The sequence below is a fragment of the Bufo bufo genome, chromosome 2, assembly GCF_905171765.1.
Source record: "Bufo bufo chromosome 2, aBufBuf1.1, whole genome shotgun sequence".
Taxonomy (NCBI): domain Eukaryota; kingdom Metazoa; phylum Chordata; class Amphibia; order Anura; family Bufonidae; genus Bufo; species Bufo bufo.
In genome coordinates, this window is record NC_053390.1 from 304,516,255 (window position 1) to 304,528,834 (window position 12,580).

A 12,580-nucleotide genomic window follows, 5' to 3' on the forward strand; every position below is an offset into this window, starting at 1 on the left:
TGAGTAATACTGTGTGTATTACTCATACAGCTTCCGGGGCCTGTGAGATCCAGGGGGCTGGATCTCACAGGCTCTTCACCGGAAGGCAGCGCGATGCCTTCCTTAGACATTGCGCTGCCTTCCATGCCATCGGGTCCCCCCTACAGCCGCATGGGGACCCGATGGCACCGCCCGCCGCAATAGGTAAAAGCCGCAAACCGCAGGTATGAATTGACCTGCGGTTTGCGGCGATCGCCAACATGGGGGGGTCACTGGACCCCCCCGGGCATTTAGCCGAGGTGCCTGCTCAATGATCAGAAATACACAGGGCATACAGGTACACCCTGTGTCCTTAAGTACCAGGACATAAGGGCGTACCTGTACGCCCTGTGTCCTGAAGAGGACCACTCATATAGGGTGGCACAGTACATTGCACGGCGCACGCGCTGTGCCCCAAATTGGAAGTAAGAGGACCGACCAACCATCTTTTTCCATCTCCGGGTTCCTAAAATCTATTCCATACACCGGCCCCTGATAGGGGACAAAACAGAGATTAAACTGGTGAGAACAGATTTTTTTTATTTAAAAAAAAGAGGACAGCCTCTGCGGAGCTGGGTATTTTTTGGCCGCGTTACTGAACGCTCATGCACAATGGCTGTAGGCTCATGCGTCCTTTTGCGGAGGTGACAAACCTGGTCAGTCAAACCCAAGGCAACATCAACAACCTCATCCCATATGCGTTTTTTTTGGAGCGTGCTCTGCGAAGAGTGCTGGATCAGGCCGTAGATGAGCATGAAGAGGAAGAATTGTGGTCACCATCACCACCAGTCTGAAGACGAGGAGTCAGAGGAGGAAGGTGGCTTTGAGAAAGGGTGGAAGACCAACCACAGCAGGCGTCCCAGGGGGCTTGTTGTCACCTTTCGGGGACCCTTGGTGTTGTACATGGCTGGGTGGAGGAAGAGACCTTCAATGACGTCAGTGAGGACAAGGAACGGGACATGGCTAGCTTGGTTTCCAACCTTGTGCAAATGGGGAGTTTGCGGTTGTGCAAATGGACTGCTTGCGGTACGTTAAACGGGGAGTTTGGTCTGTCAGAGTTTGGTCTGTCACTGTGAAGCGGGCGTAACCCTTACACTACCTGATCGATACAACATCATACCTGATCGTATACACACACTGGATGTTTTAAAGCACGTTATTCCAAACAATTTAGGAATGTTAGGTGATTTATGCCCTTTATGGATTAAAAACCGACTCTGCGTCAACTACGTAATTTTCCATGGGAGTTTTGCCATGGATCCCCCTTCGGCATGCCACAGTCCAGGTGTTAGTCCCCTTGAAACAACTTTTCCATCACTATTGTGGCCAGAAAGAGTCCCTGTGGGTTTTAAAATTCGCCTGCCTATTGAAGTCTATGGCGGTTTGCCCATTTCGCCCGTTCGCGAACATTTGCGGAAATTCGCGTTTGCCGTTCGCGAACAGAAAATTTTATGTTCGCGACATCTCTAATCTGGGTTTCCCTTAGGCCTCTTACACACGGGCATCATGATTTTGGCCCGGATAAGATGCGGGTGCGTCGCGGGAAAATGCGCAATTTTTCCACGCGAGTGCAAAACATTGTAATGCGTTTTGAGATGCGTGAGAAAAATAGGCATGTTTGGTACCCAAACCAGAACTTCCAAGAAGTTCGGGTTTGGGATCGGTGTTGTGTAGATTGTATTATTTTCCCTTATTACATGGTTATAAGGGAAAATAATAGCATTCTTAATACAGAATGCTTAGTAAATTAGGGCTGGAGGTGTTAAAAAAAATAAAATAATAATTTAACTCACCTTAAATCCACTTGATCGCGCAGCCCGGCTTCTCTTCTGTCTTCTTCTTTGAGGAATAGGACCTTTGATAACGTCACTGCGCTCATCACATGGTCCATCACATGACATTTTTTTTTACCATGGTGATGGTTCATGTGACGGACCATGTGATGAGCATAGTGACGTCACCACAGGTCCTTTTCCTGTGCACAGAAAAGATGAAGACAGAAGAGAAGCCGGGCTGCGAGAACAATGGGATTAAGGTGAGTTAAATTATTTTTTATTTTTTTGTAACCCCTCCAGCCCTATTGTACTAAACTTTCTGTATTAAGAATGCTATTATTTTCCCTTATAACCATGTTATAAAGGAAAATAATAATGATTAGGTCCCCATCCCGATCATCTCCTAGCAACCGTGCGTGAAAATCGCACTGCATCCGCACTTGCTTGCGGATGCTTGCGATTTTCTCGCACCCTATTCACTTCTATGGGGCCTGCGTTGCGTGGAAAACGCACAAAGAGGAGCATGCTGCGATTTTTACGCAACGCACAAGTGATGCCTGAAAATCACCGCTCATCTGCACAGCCCCATAGAAATGAATGGGTCCAGATTCAGTGCGGGTGCAATGCGTTCACCTCACACATCGCACCCGCGCGGAAATCTCGCCGTGTGAAACTAGCCTTAGAGAAGCCAGAGATATTTTTTTAGGCCTCGTGCACAAGGCTGTTGGTCGTTCTTTTCGTGCATTGGGGACTGCAATTTGCAGACAAGTCCAGACCCATTCAACTTGAATTGATCCGTGATCCATCCGCACTGCAAAAAAATTTAAAATGTTCTATCTGTTTTTTACGGTGCGGAGGCACAGACAGAAACCCCACGGAAGCACTCCGTAATGCTTCCGTGGGGATCCGTGCCTCCATTCCACACCGGACCATCTGGATTGCGGACCCATTCAAGTGAATGGGTCTGCATCCGTGATGCCGGGTGCACACGGCCTGTGCCCACATATTGTGGACCCGCTGTTTGCGGGCAGCAATATGTTCCCACAGCATTCCCTTACCTTTGAGCGAAACCACAAAAAAAAAACACGTGAGTAGAGCAGGTGCTGGCTTTCTATTCTGTGTGTGCTGCAGTACTGCATGTGTGAATGTACAGTCGTGGCCAAAAGTTTTGAGAATGACACAAATATTAGTTTTCACAAAGTTTGCTGCTAAACTGCTTTTAGATCTTTGTTTCAGTTGTTTCTGTGATGTAGTGAAATATAATTACACGCACTTCATACGTTTCAAAGGCTTTTATCGACAATTACATGACATTTATGCAAAGAGTCAGTATTTGCAGTGTTGGCCCTCCTTTTCCCGACCTCTGCAATTCGACTGGGCATGCTCTCAATCAACTTCTGGGCCAATTCCTGACTGATAGCAACCCATTCTTTCATAATCACTTCTTGGAGTTTGTCAGAATTAGTGGGTTTTTGTTTGTCCACCCGCCTCTTGAGGATTGACCACAAGTTCTCAATGGGATTAAGATCTGGGGAGTTTCCAGGCCATGGACCCAAAATGTCAACGTTTTGGTCCCCAAGCCACTTAGTTATCACTTTTGCCTTATGGCACGGTGCTCCATCGTGCTGGAAAATGCATTGTTCTTCACCAAACTGTTGTTGGATTGTTGGAAGAAGTTGCTGTTGGAGGGTGTTTTGGTACCATTCTTTATTCATGGCTGTGTTTTTGGGCAAAATTGTGAGTGAGCCCACTCCCTTGGATGAGAAGCTACCCCACACATTAATGGTCTCTGGATGCTTTACTGTTGGAATGACACAGGACTGATGGTAGCGCTCACCTTTTATTCTCCAGACAAGCCTTTTTCCAGATGCCCCAAACAATCGGAAAGAGGCTTCATCGGAGAATATGACTTTGCCCCAGTCCTCAGCAGTCCATTCACCAAACTTTCTGCAGAAGATCAATCTGTCCCTGATGTTTTTTTTGGAGAGAAGTGGCTTCTTTGCTGCCCTTCTTGACACCAGGCCATCTTCCAAAAGTCTTCGCCTCACTGTGCGTGCAGATGCGCTCACACCTGCCTGCTGCCATGCGTTTCTTTGCAGGTCACCATGGTTAACAATGGAAAAACAATGATTTCAAGCATCACCCTCCTTTTAACATGTCAAGTCTGCCATTTGAACCTAATCAGTCTGACATAATGATCTCCAGCCTTGTGCTCGTCAACATTCTCACCTGAGTTAACAAGACGATTACTTAAATGATCTCAGCAGGTCCTTTAATGACAGCAATGAAATGCAGTGGAAAGGTTTTTTTGGGATTAAGTTAATTTTCATGGCAAAGAAGGACTATGCAATTCATCTGATCACTCTTCATAACATTCTGGAGTATATGCAAATTGCTATTATAAAAACTTAAGCAGCAACTTTTCCAATTTCCAATATTTATGTAATTCTCATAAATTTTGGCCACGACTGTATGTATGCAATAATAATAAGGAAAACTCCAGCAGTTATTTTGCAAACAGATGAATCGTTTATTTGAAGTGCGGCCTTTACATACAGTATTGTTTAATATACAAGCAACTCATGGTACAAATCATCTATTAGAAAGTATAATACAAGCAAATACAGTACACTCAGGTCTCATATGGTTTTTGGAATCCACAAGGAACAGCAAGACGGGGTATCAAAAGAAAAAGGTCCAAAATCAATAATCATAGAAGTTGTGTACAATATGTCAAATATATACAATATATACATTCCGGTACTTATGCTCAAAGGTAGACAATGACATCTTAAGTGAGACCTTGTATTTCATATTCTCTGTTTAATCTCTTGGGTTCCAGGCTGTCGAGCATCTGGATCCAAAATGCCTCTCTTCTTTTCAGTTGAAAAGAAGAGAGGCATTTTGGATCCACGGCTGTTTTTCACTACACATGGTGCATTCACCTACCTGAACAATTGCACGCCATCATTGTTTATTGAGCGCAGCTTTCCATCATACTTCCCCATCTTCCTAAGAGCAGCAACAGGTAATTACTAGAACTTCCACCATGTTGACCTACTTTACAGTATCTTATCACCATCCTGCTTTTTGGTTATTTGATGTTGTTTGATTAATTCTCAGTCTCCCTGTTACAAATAAGACCACTGCCCCCTTCTCAGATATGGCTACCCCTTGGTCTAACTTCTGATGCAGAGTATCTGACTCCAATGTTAACACATCTTTGAGCATAAGTACCAGAATGTATATATTGTATATATTTGACATATTGTACACAACTTCTATGATTATTGATTTTGGACCTTTTTCCTTATATGACCACACTACACTGCTTGCAGAATTATTAGGCAAATGAGTATTTTGACCACATCATCCTCTTTATGCATGTTGTCTTACTCCAAGCTGTATAGGCTCGAAAGCCTACTACCAATTAAGCATATTAGGTGATGTGCATCTCTGTAATGAGAAGGGGTGTGGTCTAATGACATCAACACCCTATATTAGGTGTGCATAATTATTAGGCAACTTCCTTTCCTTTGGCAAAATGGGTCAAAAGAAGGACTTGACAGGCTCAGAAAAGTCTAAAATAGTGAGATATCTTGCAGAGGGATGCAGCACTCTTAAAATTGCAAAGCTTCTGAAGCGTGATCATCGAACAATCAAGCGTTTCATTCAAAATAGTCAACAGGGTCGCAAGAAGCGTGTGGAAAAACCAAGGCGCAAAATAACTGCCCATGAACTGAGAAAAGTCAAGCGTGCAGCTGCCAAGATGCCACTTGCCACCAGTTTGGCCATATTTCAGAGCTGCAACATCACTGGAGTGCCCAAAAGCACAAGGTGTGCAATACTCAGAGACATGGCCAAGGTAAGAAAGGCTGAAAGACGACCACCACTGAACAAGACACACAAGCTGAAACGTCAAGACTGGGCCAAGAAATATCTCAAGACTGATTTTTCTAAGGTTTTATGGACTGATGAAATGAGAGTGAGTCTTGATGGGCCAGATGGATGGGCCCGTGGCTGGATTGGTAAAGGGCAGAGAGCTCCAGTCCGACTCAGACGCCAGCAAGGTGGAGGTGGAGTACTGGTTTGGGCTGGTATCATCAAAGATGAGCTTGTGGGGCCTTTTCGGGTTGAGGATGGAGTCAAGCTCAACCCCCAGTCCTACTGCCAGTTTCTGGAAGACACCTTCTTCAAGCAGTGGTACAGGAAGAAGTCTGCATCCTTCAAGAAAAACATGATTTTCATGCAGGACAATGCTCCATCACACACGTCCAAGTACTCCACAGCGTGGCTGGCAAGAAAGGGTATAAAAAAGAAAATCTAATGACATGGCCTCCTTGTTCACCTGATCTGAACCCCATTGAGAACGTGTGGTCCATCATCAAATGTGAGATTTACAAGGAGGGAAAACAGTACACCTCTCTGAACAGTGTCTGGGAGGCTTTGGTTGCTGCTGCACGCAATGTTGATGGTGAACAGATCAAAACACTGACAGAATCCATGGATGGCAGGCTTTTGAGTGTCCTTGCAAAGAAAGGTGGCTATATTGGTCACTGATTTGTTTTTGTTTTGTTTTTGAATGTCAGAAATGTATATTTGTGAATGTTGAGATGTTATATTGGTTTCACTGGTAAAAATAAATAATTGAAATGGGTATATATTTGTTTTTTGTTAAGTTGCCTAATAATTATGCACAGTAATAGTCACCTGCACACACAGATATCCCCCTAAAATAGCTAAAACTAAAAACAAACTAAAAACTACTTCCAAAAATATTCAGCTTTGATATTAATGAGTTTTTTGGGTTCATTGAGAACATGGTTGTTGTTCAATAATAAAATTAATCCTCAAAAATACAACTTGCCTAATAATTCTGCACTCCCTGTAGATACCCTGTCTTGTTGTTCCTTGTAGATTCCATAAACCATATGAGACCTGAGTGTACTGTATTTGCTTGTATTATACTTTCTAATAGATTATTTGTACCATGGCTTGCTTGTAAATTAACACACAGTTTTCTCGCTACTTTTTATCACAGTTTGATAAAGGCCATATCCGGCAGAAACATTACTGTATGTAAAGGCCGCACTTCAAATAAACGATTCATCTGTTTGCAACATAACTGCTGGAGTTTTCTTCATTATTATATGAGGGGTGGGAACCCGGCTCCAAGCGTACATTGGCAGAGTGCCACAAAGTTCTACATTACAATTGTATGTATGCAATGTAAGAATATGCAAACATTCAACTACGGCGGAGCTTGGCCGCCTTGCTGAATGGCTGCCTGTTGCTGAGCTCCTCCAACTAGCTGGTGATTAACCCCATCAAAAGCACCCTTTTACCAGCGCAAATGGGCAAAGTGGGGAGAGATCGCACCAAGGACCCTGCAGAACCCACCCAGGTCCGCTCCAAACAGCCAGACATGGAGCAATACCTGAAAAATCAGCCCAAGACCCGGGTGGCTGAGACTCCCAAGATGGCGCCAGCTGCATCACAGCAATCTGAGGGAGAAGAATAGTCTGAAGCAGGAAGCGCTTCTGATATCTCAGACTACAGAGCCCGAAAACGGAGTGGAACACTTTCAAAGAAGGCACTTCGGGAGGTCCTGGACTCCGCTCTGGCTCCCCTGCTACAAGACCTAGCAGAAATCAAGGTAGATCTGCGCAGCAGCGGGTGGCGGACTTAGAAAATTCGCATGATGCGATTATTCGCCATGAGGGAGAAATATGCGTGGCACTAAAATCGCATAATGACTTGCTCAATGATGCTTTGCTTCGCATCGAAGATCAAGAAAATTGCAGCCGCAGACGAAACATTCGGATCCGGGGCCTGCCTGAATCATTCGCATCGGAAGCTCTGGAAAAAAATCGCATGCTAAATTTTTGCGAATCTTCTGGGGACAGACAGAGCTACGAAAATAACAATTGAAAGGATCCACAGAGCTTTGAGACCTAAACCTAAAGGCTCTGATCCGCCGAGAGATGTTGTTTGTGGCCTTCTAAGTTATGTGGACACTGCGGCTCTGCTGAAGGCAAGTAGAGAAGCAGACAGCCTGGAATTTGAAGGCATTCCGATCTTGTTTTTTCAAGACCTGGCTCCTACTACGCTGGCGAAACGCCGAATTCTCCGGCCACTCTTAGAAGCTCTCAAGGCCTCTGCCATCCAGTTTAGATGGCTTTACCCATTTGGCCTGGCCGTTATGAAGAACGGGAGACAGATTACCATACGCTCCCCTCAGGATCTAAATGTTGCATGGGATCACTTGGGTATTTCACCATTGGAGATACTGTCCTGGATGCCCGCCGACCAGGGAGAGCCTATACCCTCGCCTCCAAGTTCGGCCCAGTGGAACACTGTTACCTCAGGTAAAGCTCCCAGACCCAGCTGGGAACGCCACCTTCCCGCCACTTCCGAACTTCCTCCGCACCGCTCAGATGATATGCTGCTTATGGGACACTAACCGATTCTACAGCCCACTACAAGGGCACTTCCTCCGGCGGTCACCCAGCCTGTGACCCCTGATGACACCCTGATGAGGTCCCTCGTTACAGCACGAAAGAGACTTTCCCTCTACGTTCTATTTGGGACCTTGTTACAGCTTAGTTTTATAGTTCACACTACCTCCCCCCCCCCCCTAGTCAGAAGCTGGGGTTTAGCCAGCATCTAACCTGGTTCACGACCCTTCCCCCTGATGGCCTCCTTTTGGCCCTCAAGTGCTCTACGAGACCCCCCGCCCGATGGATCCCGGCTGTCCGCCGTCATGAAAAAGGATCACTTTAACATCGGGTGCCCTGTGGAGCCTTCATTTCTCTGTGTTTTATGCTGATTATTGCATTTAACTCTCTTTTTCTTTATTTGCAGATGTTTTTTCCATTTTGTCTGTGTCCTCCCTTCTCCTACTGTGTTCTTCCATCCCTCTTCGACGCTCGACTGGTCTCCAACTATTGATATGCAATGTACCCAACTACCGCCATGAGATGGCTGAAGTCATAGTTTCTTCTTTCAACGTTAGAGGTCTGAATGAGCCATGTAAGAGATCGCAAATCCTATCTCTACTGCAGAAAGATAAGGTCTCCATCGCATTCTTCCAAGAGACCCACTTCCGATCGGGTAAGATACCTAAGCTCCCACCCAAAAAATTCTCGCAATGGTACCACAGTACGCATAGCTCGGCAAGCAGAGGCGTTAGCATAGCCATTCGCAAGCAACTCCCCTTTGTAGTCTCGGCTTCTTCCTCAGATCCTGATGGTCGGTTCTTGTTTGTGAAGGGCACAATTGCTGACACCCAGATCACATTAGCTAACGTGTACGCACCAAATAGGGGACAGGTCCAATGGCTGATTCAGACCCTCACGCTCCTATCCTCCTTCAAAGAAGGCATTGTCATTTTAGGTGGAGACTTTAATGTTTCTCTAGACCCTAGCTTAGACTCCTCATCTGGGAAATCGGCTATTGCACACATATGCCTAAGGCGTTTGAAACTAGCCTTGAAAAAATTAGGTGGGTTTGACACATGGCAAACTCTAAACCCCTCAGGTAGGGATTATACCTTCTTTTCCCATGCCAAGTCCTCTTACCATAGACTAGACCACTTCTTCATATCCTCAAAACATGCCCAATTGCTTCTACACGCCAAAATAGGTAATATTACTTTGTCGGATCACTCCCCAATTTTTATACATTTCTCCTTGACTACTCTCCCGAAAAGGGAATGGAATTGGCGCCTCAATGACACCCTCATCTTAGACCAAACTAACTCACAGAAACTAGCCTCCTCACTGTCCGAGTTCTTCCAGCGGAACAATGCAGGCCACCCGCCTCCTTCTCCACCTATTGTCTGGGAAACTCATGAAGCAGTGATTCGTGGTGAACTTATCGCCCTCGGCTCCCACGTTAAAAGACAGCGCTCCCAAGCCATTGCCACCCTTTTGTCCCAAATTGAGTCGCTCGAGCTTACACACAAACAATCACAGGCACTTAGTTGTGCCACTGAACTCAATGATACAAGAACTAAGCTTAAGAACTTACTAAATGTAACATCGGCAAAACTGCTCCTACACTCCAGGTTTAAATCATACGCTCATGGCGATAAAGGGAACAAACTTATGGCTGCGCTATCAAAGATGCTAAAGGAACCCACCTGAAGTCCACCCCTGACATTGCGAAGGCCTTTAGCACCTTTTATACGGAGCTCTACATTCTTCCTCCCCCCCCGAATCAGTCACTTAACACTCTCACGGACGCCACGGAAAAATTCCTCTCCTCCCTACATCTCCCTAATATCACCCAGGCCCAGGCTACTCATCTAGTAGCCCCAATTACAGACTCTGAAGCGCGGAAAGTACTGGCCTCTATTCCCTCAGGGAAGAGCCCTGGACCTGACGGCTTCTCCATTACGTACTATAAAAGTTTTTAAGATATCCTAGTCCCCCACTTCCGCTCCATGTGTAATCACCTTCTGAACGGAGGCCAACTCCCCCCCCAATCGCTTTTGGCCCACATTACGATTATTCATAAAGAGAACAAAGACCCCCTAAACTGTGGTAGTTATCGCCCAATCTCCCTCCTTAATACGGACGTAAAATGGTGGGCTAAGATCTTGGCTCAGCGGATCCAGCAGATCCTCCCCGACATCATCCATAGGGAGCAAGTTGGGTTTGTCTCAGGCAGACAGGGGAACGAAAATAACATCCGCCTCCTCCACCTCATGAATTGGGCGCGGAGCACTTCAACTCCGCTAGCCTTGCTCAGCACAGACGCGGAAAAGGCCTTCGACAGGGTCAGTTGGCAGTATACAGTCATGTGAAAAAATTAGGACACCCTTTGAAAGCATGTGGTTTTTTGTAACATTTTTAATAAATGGTTATTTCATCTCTGTTTCAACAATACAGAGAGATTAAAGTAATCCAACTAAACAAAGAAAACTGAAGAAAAGTCTTTTCAAGATCTTCTGTAAATGTCATTCTACAAAAATGCCTATTCTAACTGAGGAAAAAGATAGGACACCCTCACATGTATTCCCTCTTAAATTGGCTCAGATCTCACACAGGTATATCACACCAGGTGCACATAATTAGTAGATCGTTACTCTGCATGTTGAATGAGGCTTGCCCTATTTAAACCTCAGACATTTAGTTTGGTGTGCTCCTGACTGTTGAAGTGAGAGTGAGCACCATGGTGAGAGCAAAAGAGCTGTCAGAGGACTTCAGAAAAAAGATTGTAGCAGCCTATGAGTCTGGGAAGGGATTTAAAAAGATCTCAAAAGATTTTGAAATCAGCCATTCCACTGTCCGGAAGATAGTCTACAAGTGGAGGGCTTTCAAAACAACTGCCAACATGCCCAGGACTGGTCGCCCCAGCAAGTTCACCCCAAGAGCAGACCGCAAGATGCTAAAAGAGGTATCCAAAAACCCTAAAGTGTCATCTCGAGAACTACAGCAGGCTCTGGCTACTGTTGATGTAGAAGTACATGCCTCTACAATCAGAAAGAGACTGTACAAGTTTAACTTGCATGGGAGGTGTGCAAGGAGGAAACCTTTGCTTTCCAAGAGAAACATCGAGGCCAGACTGACATTTGCCAGCGATAAAGTTGACAAAGACCAGGACTTCTGGAATAATGTTCTTTGGACAGATGAGTCCAAAATTGAATTATTTGGACACAACAGCAGAGGACATGTTTGGCGTAAACCAAACACAGCATTCCAAGAAAAGAACCTCATACCAACTGTGAAGCATGGAGGTGGAAGTGTCATGGTTTGGGGCTGCTTTGCTGCAGCAGGACCTGGTCAGCTCACCATCATAGAATCCACGATGAATTCTACTGTGTATCAGAAGGTGCTTGAAGAACATGTGAGACCATCAGTTAGAAAATTAAAGCTGAAGCGGAACTGGACCATGCAACATGACAATGACCCAAAACATACTAGTAAATCAACCAAAGATTGGCTGAAAAAGAAGAAATGGAGAGTCCTGGAATGGCCAAGTCAAAGTCCAGATTTGAATCCCATTGAGATGCTGTGGGGTGACTTGAAAAGGGCTGTACGTGCAAGAAACCCCTCAAACATCTCACAGCTGAAAAAGTTCTGCATTGAGGAGTGGGGTAAAATTTCCTCAGACCGATGTCGAAGACTGGTAGATGGCTACAAGAACCGTCTCACTGCAGTTATTTCAGCCAAAGGAGGTAACACTCGCTATTAGGGGCAAGGGTGTCCTATCTTTTTCCTCAGTTAGAATAGGCATTTTTGTAGAATGACATTTACAGAAGATCTTGAAAAGACTTTTCTTCAGTTGTCTTTGTTTAGTCGGATTACTTTAATCTCTCTGTATTGTTGAAACGGAGATGAAATAACCATTTATTAAAAATGTTACAAAAAACCACATGCTTTCAAAGGGTGTCCTAATTTTTTCACAAGACTGTATGTCTGCGGCCCTGTCAAAATTTGGCTTCCCTGATCAGTTTATTGCGGCTATCTTCTCCTTGTACTCGTCCCCCTCTGCCAGGGTCAAAGTCAACGGTACTCTATCACCTGCCTTTGCCATATCCAATGGCACTAGACAGGGATGCCCCCTTTCCCTGGCCCTTTTTGTCATAGTAATGGAAACCCTACTGTGCAAGATCAGACAAGACCCAGACATTGAAGGTATCAAGATAGGCTCTTGTACCCATACCACCGCAGCATTTGCCGATGATCTGCTAATTATGACCACCAAGCCTATGATCTCCTTCCCACGGCTCCACTCTCTGTTTGAAGAGTTTGGATGGATCTCTAATTTCAAGATTAATT

The 12,580-nt window shown here is 45.2% G+C and overlaps 1 protein-coding gene and 1 gene segment (V, D, J or C); both read left to right on the forward strand.

The window, feature by feature from the left end:
• Positions 1–12,580, forward strand: part of LOC120989007 — a 769,594-nt gene that overhangs the window by 493,060 nt on the left and 263,954 nt on the right. The gene's annotated exons all lie outside the window — the stretch shown is intronic.
• Positions 1–12,580, forward strand: part of LOC120989010 — a 369,628-nt gene that overhangs the window by 231,669 nt on the left and 125,379 nt on the right.